This window comes from Nycticebus coucang, chromosome 11 (assembly GCF_027406575.1).
Source record: "Nycticebus coucang isolate mNycCou1 chromosome 11, mNycCou1.pri, whole genome shotgun sequence".
Taxonomy (NCBI): domain Eukaryota; kingdom Metazoa; phylum Chordata; class Mammalia; order Primates; family Lorisidae; genus Nycticebus; species Nycticebus coucang.
The window spans coordinates 104,297,905-104,308,413 of record NC_069790.1 but is presented as its reverse complement, the minus strand read 5'-3'; positions in this window follow the sequence as shown (position 1 = coordinate 104,308,413).

The window sequence follows — 10,509 nt, the reverse complement described above, 5'->3', positions numbered from 1 at the left end:
CTCAAACTCTTAGGCTTAAGCGATCTTCTTGTCTCAGCCTTCAGAGTCGCCAAGTAGCTGAGCAGCTGGGAGTACAGGCTACCCATCACAATGCCTGGATAGTTTTTTTCTATTTTTAGTACAGATGGGATCTTGCTTTGTTCAGGCTTGTCTCAAACTCATGAGCTCAGGCAATTGACCCACCTCAGCCTTCCAGAGTGGTAGGATTAAAGGTGTGAGCCACCACTCCTGGTCGCAGACAACTTTTAACTTGAAATAGTTTTAGCAATTTTCCCGAAATACTCATAACAATCTATAAAGTTTCCTTATTTTACCCTACTAAAGTAGATTGGTTAGGTATTATCCCCTTTTTAGAGAGAAGAAAGCCAATAATTACAGAAATTAAAATCTACATCCAAGATACAACACAGTTGGAGTTACAACCTAAGATTTCTGACTCCACCACACTATGCTGGCTCTTTATGAAAGAGAATGTACTTGGTTCACATTAATGAATTTATTTCACAAACATGCATCAAAGACTAGGGATCCAGGACAGGCTAAATATAAAGTTAAAGAAGACACAGCCCCCAACCTGCAAGGAGCTCATAGTACACATACATATATGATATATCCATTCACGTAAATGTCTTCATCTATCTGCATCTATCTCCTACCAGGTCTGTTTCTCAGGAGAACACAGACAGATACAACTGGTATATACTGAAAAGGAATAATGTGGTGCCAGTTCATACTCCACAGAAACGTTTGTGGAATTTCTCTATTCCTCTTCTCCATTTTTTAATCCCTAAGGCCCTCGTGCCATGCAGTGCACCCCCAGCACCCTGTAAGAGGAAAGAGAGGGAGCTGTTACAGAGATGTGACACCCCCTTGTTTCTCTCCCCAGTTATGATACTGTTGGCACATCTTGCCCCAAACCTAGCAGCTGTATATGTCTGAGACCTTGTTTATGATCTCATAGGTCCCTGTGAAAAGTACAAAGGCAGAATGTGCAGAGTTGATGGCATTCCTACATATGCACACACAGGCTGTCACTGTGGTCAGGAGAACTTCTGTGGATGCCTAGGGCTAGGGAACCAGCCTTGGAAGGAAAGGAAATCCAGCAGAAGTAACCTTTCAGAAAGCCTGGGAAAAGAAGCTTCCAAAAGCTATTAAATATCATGGACTCTCTCCACTTTTTCTCCTATTAGTTTTAAAATTATTAAAAAAGATAATTAAAAACAAAAGAAGATGATTTTAAAGAGAGATGATAAGGGGATAAAAAGAAGAGTCATAGGAGGCAATAAAATGGTTGTTAAAAAGAATTTAGAAAAGCTCAAATTAGAGAATAGCAATTATAAAAAATGAGAACAAATTGGGAAGATTAACAATTAAAAATAGATATAAAATGGCTTAAAGTAAAAAGCCATAATTAATAGCGTAGAACAAAATTACAATTAATGTTATCAATTAAAATTATAAATATACATTTTAAAGATTGATAATTAAAAAGTAGAGAAAATGGCATTAAGTTAAAAAACTGTAATTAATTAAAACAGTAGTTTAGAAAAGATAAGTATACCAACAGAAAAATGGGCCAGGAACATGAAGAAAATCCAAATAAAAATATGGATGTGGAAAAATGTTTAACCTCACTAGTAATCAAATAAATGAAAATCAAAAGTTTGACCTGTTGATTTTCATTTACTAAGTTGGTTAATGATTTGAAAAACATGTGGGTGTAATCAAAGGTATAGGCAAACAACCATCTCATATCCCACAGATGGAATTGAAAATTGTTTCAGTGTACAGAGGTTGGCAAGAGACACGAGAGATTTGTCAAAAATACATACTCTTGCCCCCAGTAATTTCATTAGCAAGAGTTTGTCCTAAGGAAGTAATCACATATATGAATGGTGAGTTGCCTCCAAAGATCCTCATTGACATCAATAATGTTCCAAAAATTAGAGAAACAAATTCCTAAATCCTCAATAGCAGGAAATTTAATAAATGAGTAAAAATGCATTATGCAAAGGAATACTATACAATAATTAAAAATACTATTGTTAAGATGTATTTAATAACATGGAAAAGAGAATCAAAATATGTTAAGCAAGAAACCCAGCAGCCTAACAAACACGATTTATTCTATGTGATCCCATGAGGCAAAGAGCAGTTCTACGCACACCTTACCCCCCAGGACTAAGAGATCTGAAAGGCTGAAGAAAGAGGCTGACAAGTCCTGATGGAGTTGCTTTACCCTCCACATAAAAAATTACGTGAATATATCCTTAATATATTAGGAATACTTATTTATGGGTAGTAAGGTTTTATGGACAATTTTAATTTTTAACCTTTTATCTACATTTACTACAGTGAACAGTGTTCTTTTCCACATGCAAAAGTTGCTCAAGAAAGATTAAGGAAAGTAGGATAACAGTTTGAAAATAAGAATTCTAAATTAAGAATTTAAAAATAGCAATTTAACGAATAATACCTAAAACACATAAGAACAAATACAATATGAAGAGATTAGAATATAATTAATAATATGTTTAAAATTAAGTGGAATAAAATGAGTAACATAAAACTATCACGTTTTGAGCTTTTAGTGAATTCCAGACATTGTGCTAGGTGCTTTACATACATTCACAAAAATCAGTATAACAGGGTATTCTTTTATTTAAACGAATCAATGGATAATAGGGGAGGGAAGCAGAAAGATCTGGGAAGGGAGTTTTAATTCTTATAGCAGTCTCTACATCGGACGCTCATTTCTCTTGAGAAACCCCTACTTCACAGCCAAGTCTTGGGGACAAATGAGTCTTTCCTTCTGCTGTTCACCAGCCATCAAGAATTAGTACATTCAAATAATTCCTCAGGCTCCAATCTGCTGTATAGTTTTTGTCCCTGGTTAGGACTCTAAGAGAACCCCCTTACCCCAGATCCCTAGTCCCTGACCCAGTTCCTACCTCCTACTTTAGTAACCAAGGGACCACGGAGCCCTGGCCTTGTGCAATGACCACCCCAAGCTACCCTAAATTTAGGCTGTGAAAATGTGGATGACTGATACACAGAAGATGGAGTGATTTATCAGTGAGTAGCTTTATGCAGCGACTTGACTCAAAGGCAAACTCTCCCCTGATAACCTAGCACAACAGATTACTTTTGCCTTTTCTTGAACACCATGTAAAAGGCGTCAGGCAGCACGTATTCTTGTGTGTTTGGCTTCTTTTCCTTACCACTGTGCCTATGATGTTCAGCCATGTTGTTGGGTGTAGCAATAGTTTATTCTTTTTAATTGAAATATAGCAATTCATTGTGTGACTATATCACAACTGATCTAAAGTTGATGGACATTTGGATTATTTCCTGCTTGGGGCTCTTGTGAGTAAAGCTGTAATGAATATTCCCACATGTGTTTCTTGGTAGAAATAAGCACTTATTTCTGTTATTTGTGTCCACAGTAGTGAAATGCTGGGATATTACCTAATTAAGTCTCCAGTATTCCCATTGCGAAGTCACCTCTGTACTAGAGACCTACACTGCCATTTCATAACTGTGCACTGTCCCTCCCCATCTCCACTTGTTAATCATGATTGCCAGCTTCCAGCACTAGCCTTTATCCAGCCTTGGAGCTCTGGTTCCAGCTTCCAGCACTAGCCTTTATCCGGCCTTGGAGCTCTGGTTCCAGCTTCCAGCACTAGCCTTTATCCGGCCTTGGAGCTCTGGTTCCAGCTTCCAGCACTAGCCTTTATCCGGCCTTGGAGCTCTGGTTCCAGCTTCCAGCACTAACCTTTATCCGGCCTTGGAGCTCTGGTTCCAGCTTCCAGCACTAACCTTTATCCAGCCCGGGAGCTCCGGTTCCAGCTTCTAGCACTAACCTTTATCCAGCCTTGGAGCTCTGGTTCCAGCTTCCAGCACTAACCTTTAACCAGCCTTGGAGCTCTGGTTCCAGCTTCCAGCACTAACCTTTATCCAGCCTTGGAGCTCTGGTTCCAGCTTCCAGCACTAACCTTTAACCAGCCTTGGAGCTCTGGTTCCAGCTTCCAGCACTAACCTTTAACCAGCCCTGGAGCTCTGGTTCCAGCTTCCAGCACTAACCTTTAACCAGCCTTGGAGCTCTGGTTCCAGCTTCCAGCACTAACCTTTATCCAGCCTTGGAGCTCTGGTTCCAGCTTCCAGCACTAACCTTTATCCGGCCCTGGAGCTCTGGTTCCAGCTTCCAGCACTAACCTTTAACCAGCCTTGGAGCTCTGGTTCCAGCTTCCAGCACTAACCTTTATCCAGCCCTGGAGCTCTGGTTCCAGCTTCCAGCACTAACCTTTATCCGGCCCTGGAGCTCTGGTTCCAGCTTCCAGCACTAACCTTTATCCAGCCTTGGAGCTCTGGTTCCAGGTTCCAGCACTAACCTTTATCCAGCCTTGGAGCTCTGGTTCCAGGTTCCAGCACTAACCTTTATCCAGCCCTGGAGCTCTGGTTCCAGCTTCTAGCACTAACCTTTAACCAGCCTTGGAGCTCTGGTTCCAGCTTCCAGCACTAACCTTTATCCAGCCTTGGAGCTCTGGTTCCAGCTTCCAGCACTAACCTTTATCCAGCCCTGGAGCTCTGGTTCCAGCTTCCAGCACTAGCCTGTAACCAGCCCTGGAGCTCTGGTTCCAGCTTCCAGCACTAGCCTTTATCCGGCCCTGGAGCTCTGGTTCCAGCTTCCAGCACTAACCTTTAACCAGCCCTGGAGCTCTGGTTCCAGCTTCCAGCACTAGCCTTTATCCGGCCCTGGAGCTCTGGTTCCAGCTTCCAGCACTAGCATTTATCCAGCCTTGGAGCTCTGGTTCCAGCTTCCAGCACTAGCCTTTATCCGGCCTTGGAGCTCTGGTTCCAGCTTCCAGCACTAGCCTTTATCCAGCCTTGGAGCTCTGGTTCCAGCTTCCAGCACTAGCCTTTATCCGGCCTTGGAGCTCTGGTTCCAGCTTCCAGCACTAACCTTTATCCAGCCTTGGAGCTCTGGTTCCAGCTTCCAGCACTAACCTTTATCCAGCCCTGGAGCTCCGGTTCCACCTTCTAGCACTAACCTTTATCCAGCCTTGGAGCTCTGGTTCCAGCTTCCAGCACTAACCTTTAACCAGCCTTGGAGCTCTGGTTCCAGCTTCCAGCACTAACCTTTATCCAGCCTTGGAGCTCTGGTTCCAGCTTCCAGCACTAACCTTTAACCAGCCTTGGAGCTCTGGTTCCAGCTTCCAGCACTAACCTTTATCCGGCCCTGGAGCTCTGGTTCCAGCTTCCAGCACTAACCTTTAACCAGCCTTGGAGCTCTGGTTCCAGCTTCCAGCACTAACCTTTATCCGGCCCTGGAGCTCTGGTTCCAGCTTCCAGCACTAACCTTTATCCGGCCCTGGAGCTCTGGTTCCAGCTTCCAGCACTAACCTTTATCCAGCCTTGGAGCTCTGGTTCCAGGTTCCAGCACTAACCTTTATCCAGCCTTGGAGCTCTGGTTCCAGCTTCCAGCACTAACCTTTATCCAGCCCTGGAGCTCTGGTTCCAGCTTCCAGCACTAACCTTTATCCAGCCTTGGAGCTCTGGTTCCAGGTTCCAGCACTAACCTTTATCCAGCCCTGGAGCTCTGGTTCCAGCTTCTAGCACTAACCTTTAACCAGCCTTGGAGCTCTGGTTCCAGCTTCCAGCACTAACCTTTATCCAGCCTTGGAGCTCTGGTTCCAGCTTCCAGCACTAACCTTTATCCAGCCCTGGAGCTCTGGTTCCAGCTTCCAGCACTAGCCTGTAACCAGCCCTGGAGCTCTGGTTCCAGCTTCCAGCACTAGCCTTTATCAGGCCCTGGAGCTCTGGTTCCAGCTTCCAGCACTAACCTTTAACCAGCCCTGGAGCTCTGGTTCCAGCTTCCAGCACTAGCCTTTATCCGGCCCTGGAGCTCTGGTTCCAGCTTCCAGCACTAGCATTTATCCAGCCTTGGAGCTCTGGTTCCAGCTTCCAGCACTAGCCTTTATCCGGCCTTGGAGCTCTGGTTCCAGCTTCCAGCACTAGCCTTTATCCGGCCTTGGAGCTCTGGTTCCAGCTTCCAGCACTAGCCTTTATCCAGCCTTGGAGCTCTGGTTCCAGCTTCCAGCACTAGCCTTTATCCAGCCCTGGAGCTCCGGTTCCAGCTTCTAGCACTAACCTTTATCCAGCCTTGGAGCTCTGGTTCCAGCTTCCAGCACTAACCTTTAACCAGCCTTGGAGCTCTGGTTCCAGCTTCCAGCACTAACCTTTATCCAGCCTTGGAGCTCTGGTTCCAGCTTCCAGCACTAACCTTTAACCAGCCCTGGAGCTCTGGTTCCAGCTTCCAGCACTAACCTTTAACCAGCCCTGGAGCTCTGGTTCCAGCTTCCAGCACTAACCTTTAACCAGCCTTGGAGCTCTGGTTCCAGCTTCCAGCACTAACCTTTATCCAGCCTTGGAGCTCTGGTTCCAGCTTCCAGCACTAACCTTTATCCGGCCCTGGAGCTCTGGTTCCAGCTTCCAGCACTAACCTTTATCCAGCCTTGGAGCTCTGGTTCCAGCTTCCAGCACTAACCTTTATCCAGCCCTGGAGCTCCGGTTCCAGCTTCCAGCACTAACCTTTATCCAGCCTTGGAGCTCTGGTTCCAGGTTCCAGCACTAACCTTTATCCAGCCCTGGAGCTCTGGTTCCAGCTTCCAGCACTAACCTTTAACCAGCCTTGGAGCTCTGGTTCCAGCTTCCAGCACTAACCTTTATCCAGCCTTGGAGCTCTGGTTCCAGCTTCCAGCACTAGCCTTTATCCGGCCTTGGAGCTCTGGTTCCAGCTTCCAGCACTAACCTTTATCCGGCCCTGGAGCTCTGGTTCCAGCTTCCAGCACTAACCTTTATCCGGACTTGGAGCTCCGGTTCCAGCTTCCAGCACTAACCTTTATCCGGCCTTGGAGCTCCGGTTCCAGCTTCCAGCACTAACCTTTATTCAGCCCTGGAGCTCCGGTTCCAGCTTCCAGCACTAACCTTTATCCAGCCCTGGAGCTCCGGTTCCAGCTTCCAGCACTAACCTTTAACCAGCCTTGGAGCTCCGGTTCCAGCTTCCAGCACTAGCCTTTAACCAGCCTTGGAGCTCTGGTTCCAGGTTCCAGCACTAACATTTATCCAGCCTTGGAGCTCTGGTTCCAGCTTCTAGCACTAACCTTTATCCAGCCCTGGAGCTCTGGTTCCAGCTTCTAGCACTAACCTTTGTCCGGCCCTGGAGCTCTGGTTCCAGCTTCCAGCACTAACCTTTGTCCGGCCCTGGAGCTCTGGTTCCAGCTTCCAGCACTAACCTTTATCCAGCCCTGGAGCTCCGGTTCCAGCTTCCAGCACTAACCTTTATCCAGCCCTGGAGCTCCGGTTCCAGCTTCCAGCACTAACCTTTATCCAGCCCTGGAGCTCCGGTTCCAGCTTCCAGCACTAACCTTTATCCAGCCCTGGAGCTCCGGTTCCAGCTTCTAGCACTAACCTTTAACCAGCCCTGGAGCTCTGGTTCCAGGTTCCAGCACTAACCTTTATCCGGCCTTGGAGCTCTGGTTCCAGCTTCCAGCACTAGCCTTTATCCGGCCTTGGAGCTCTGGTTCCAGCTTCCAGCACTAGCCTTTATCCGGCCTTGGAGCTCTGGTTCCAGCTTCCAGCACTAGCCTTTATCCGGCCTTGGAGCTCTGGTTCCAGCTTCCAGCACTAGCCTTTATCCGGCCTTGGAGCTCTGGTTCCAGCTTCCAGCACTAGCCTTTATCCGGCCTTGGAGCTCTGGTTCCAGCTTCTAGCACTAACCTTTATCCAGCCTTGGAGCTCTGGTTCCAGGTTCCAGCACTAACCTTTATCCGGCCCTGGAGCTCTGGTTCCAGCTTCCAGCACTAACCTTTATCCAGCCTTGGAGCTCTGGTTCCAGCTTCCAGCACTAACCTTTAACCAGCCTTGGAGCTCTGGTTCCAGCTTCCAGCGCTAGCCTTTAACCGGCCCTGGAGCTCTGGTTCCAGCTTCCAGCACTAGCCTTTATCCGGCCTTGGAGCTCTGGTTCCAGCTTCCAGCACTAACCTTTAACCAGCCCTGGAGCTCTGGTTCCAGCATCCAGCACTAGCCTTTATCCGGCCCTGGAGCTCTGGTTCCAGCTTCCAGCACTAGCCTTTAACCGGCCCTGGAGCTCTGGTTCCAGCTTCCAGCACTAACCTTTAACCGGCCCTGGAGCTCTGGTTCCAGCTTCCAGCACTAACCTTTATCCGGCCCTGGAGCTCTGGTTCCAGCTTCCAGCAGTAACCTTTATCCGGCCTTGGAGCTCTGGTTCCAGCTTCCAGCACTAACCTTTAACCAGCCTTGGAGCTCTGGTTCCAGCTTCCAGCACTAGCCTTTATCCGGCCTTGGAGCTCTGGTTCCAGGTTCCAGCACTAACCTTTATCCAGCCTTGGAGCTCTGGTTCCAGGTTCCAGCACTAACCTTTAACCAGCCTTGGAGCTCTGGTTCCAGCTTCCAGCACTAACCTTTATCCAGCCTTGGAGCTCTGGTTCCAGCTTCCAGCACTAGCCTTTATCCGGCCTTGGAGCTCTGGTTCCAGCTTCCAGCACTAACCTTTATCCGGCCCTGGAGCTCTGGTTCCAGCTTCCAGCACTAACCTTTATCCGGACTTGGAGCTCCGGTTCCAGCTTCCAGCACTAACCTTTATCCGGCCTTGGAGCTCCGGTTCCAGCTTCCAGCACTAACCTTTATTCAGCCCTGGAGCTCCGGTTCCAGCTTCCAGCACTAACCTTTATCCAGCCCTGGAGCTCCGGTTCCAGCTTCCAGCACTAACCTTTAACCAGCCTTGGAGCTCCGGTTCCAGCTTCCAGCACTAGCCTTTAACCAGCCTTGGAGCTCTGGTTCCAGGTTCCAGCACTAACATTTATCCAGCCTTGGAGCTCTGGTTCCAGCTTCTAGCACTAACCTTTATCCAGCCCTGGAGCTCTGGTTCCAGCTTCTAGCACTAACCTTTGTCCGGCCCTGGAGCTCTGGTTCCAGCTTCCAGCACTAACCTTTGTCCGGCCCTGGAGCTCTGGTTCCAGCTTCCAGCACTAACCTTTATCCAGCCCTGGAGCTCCGGTTCCAGCTTCCAGCACTAACCTTTATCCAGCCCTGGAGCTCCGGTTCCAGCTTCCAGCACTAACCTTTATCCAGCCCTGGAGCTCCGGTTCCAGCTTCTAGCACTAACCTTTAACCAGCCCTGGAGCTCTGGTTCCAGGTTCCAGCACTAACCTTTATCCGGCCTTGGAGCTCTGGTTCCAGCTTCCAGCACTAGCCTTTATCCGGCCTTGGAGCTCTGGTTCCAGCTTCCAGCACTAGCCTTTATCCGGCCTTGGAGCTCTGGTTCCAGCTTCCAGCACTAGCCTTTATCCGGCCTTGGAGCTCTGGTTCCAGCTTCCAGCACTAGCCTTTATCCGGCCTTGGAGCTCTGGTTCCAGCTTCCAGCACTAGCCTTTATCCGGCCTTGGAGCTCTGGTTCCAGCTTCTAGCACTAACCTTTATCCAGCCTTGGAGCTCTGGTTCCAGGTTCCAGCACTAACCTTTATCCGGCCCTGGAGCTCTGGTTCCAGCTTCCAGCACTAACCTTTATCCAGCCTTGGAGCTCTGGTTCCAGCTTCCAGCACTAACCTTTAACCAGCCTTGGAGCTCTGGTTCCAGCTTCCAGCGCTAGCCTTTAACCGGCCCTGGAGCTCTGGTTCCAGCTTCCAGCACTAGCCTTTATCCGGCCTTGGAGCTCTGGTTCCAGCTTCCAGCACTAACCTTTAACCAGCCCTGGAGCTCTGGTTCCAGCATCCAGCACTAGCCTTTATCCGGCCCTGGAGCTCTGGTTCCAGCTTCCAGCACTAGCCTTTAACCAGCCCTGGAGCTCTGGTTCCAGCTTCCAGCACTAACCTTTAACCGGCCCTGGAGCTCTGGTTCCAGCTTCCAGCACTAACCTTTATCCGGCCCTGGAGCTCTGGTTCCAGCTTCCAGCAGTAACCTTTATCCGGCCTTGGAGCTCTGGTTCCAGCTTCCAGCACTAACCTTTAACCAGCCTTGGAGCTCTGGTTCCAGCTTCCAGCACTAGCCTTTATCCGGCCTTGGAGCTCTGGTTCCAGGTTCCAGCACTAACCTTTATCCAGCCTTGGAGCTCTGGTTCCAGGTTCCAGGACTAACCTTTATCCAGCCTTGTAGCTCTGGTTCCAGGTTCCAGCACTAACCTTTATCCGGCCTTGGAGCTCTGGTTCCAGCTTCCAGCACTAACCTTTAACCAGCCTTGGAGCTCTGGTTCCAGGTTCCAGCATTAACCTTTATCCAGCCCTGGAGCTCTGGTTCCAGCTTCTAGCACTAACCTTTAACCAGCCTTGGAGCTCTGGTTCCAGGTTCCAGCACTAACCTTTATCCAGCCCTGGAGCTCTGGTTCCAGCTTCTAGCACTAACCTTTAACCAGCCTTGGAGCTCTGGTTCCAGCTTCCAGCACTAACCTTTATCCAGCCTTGGAGCTCTGGTTCCAGGTTCCAGCACTAACCT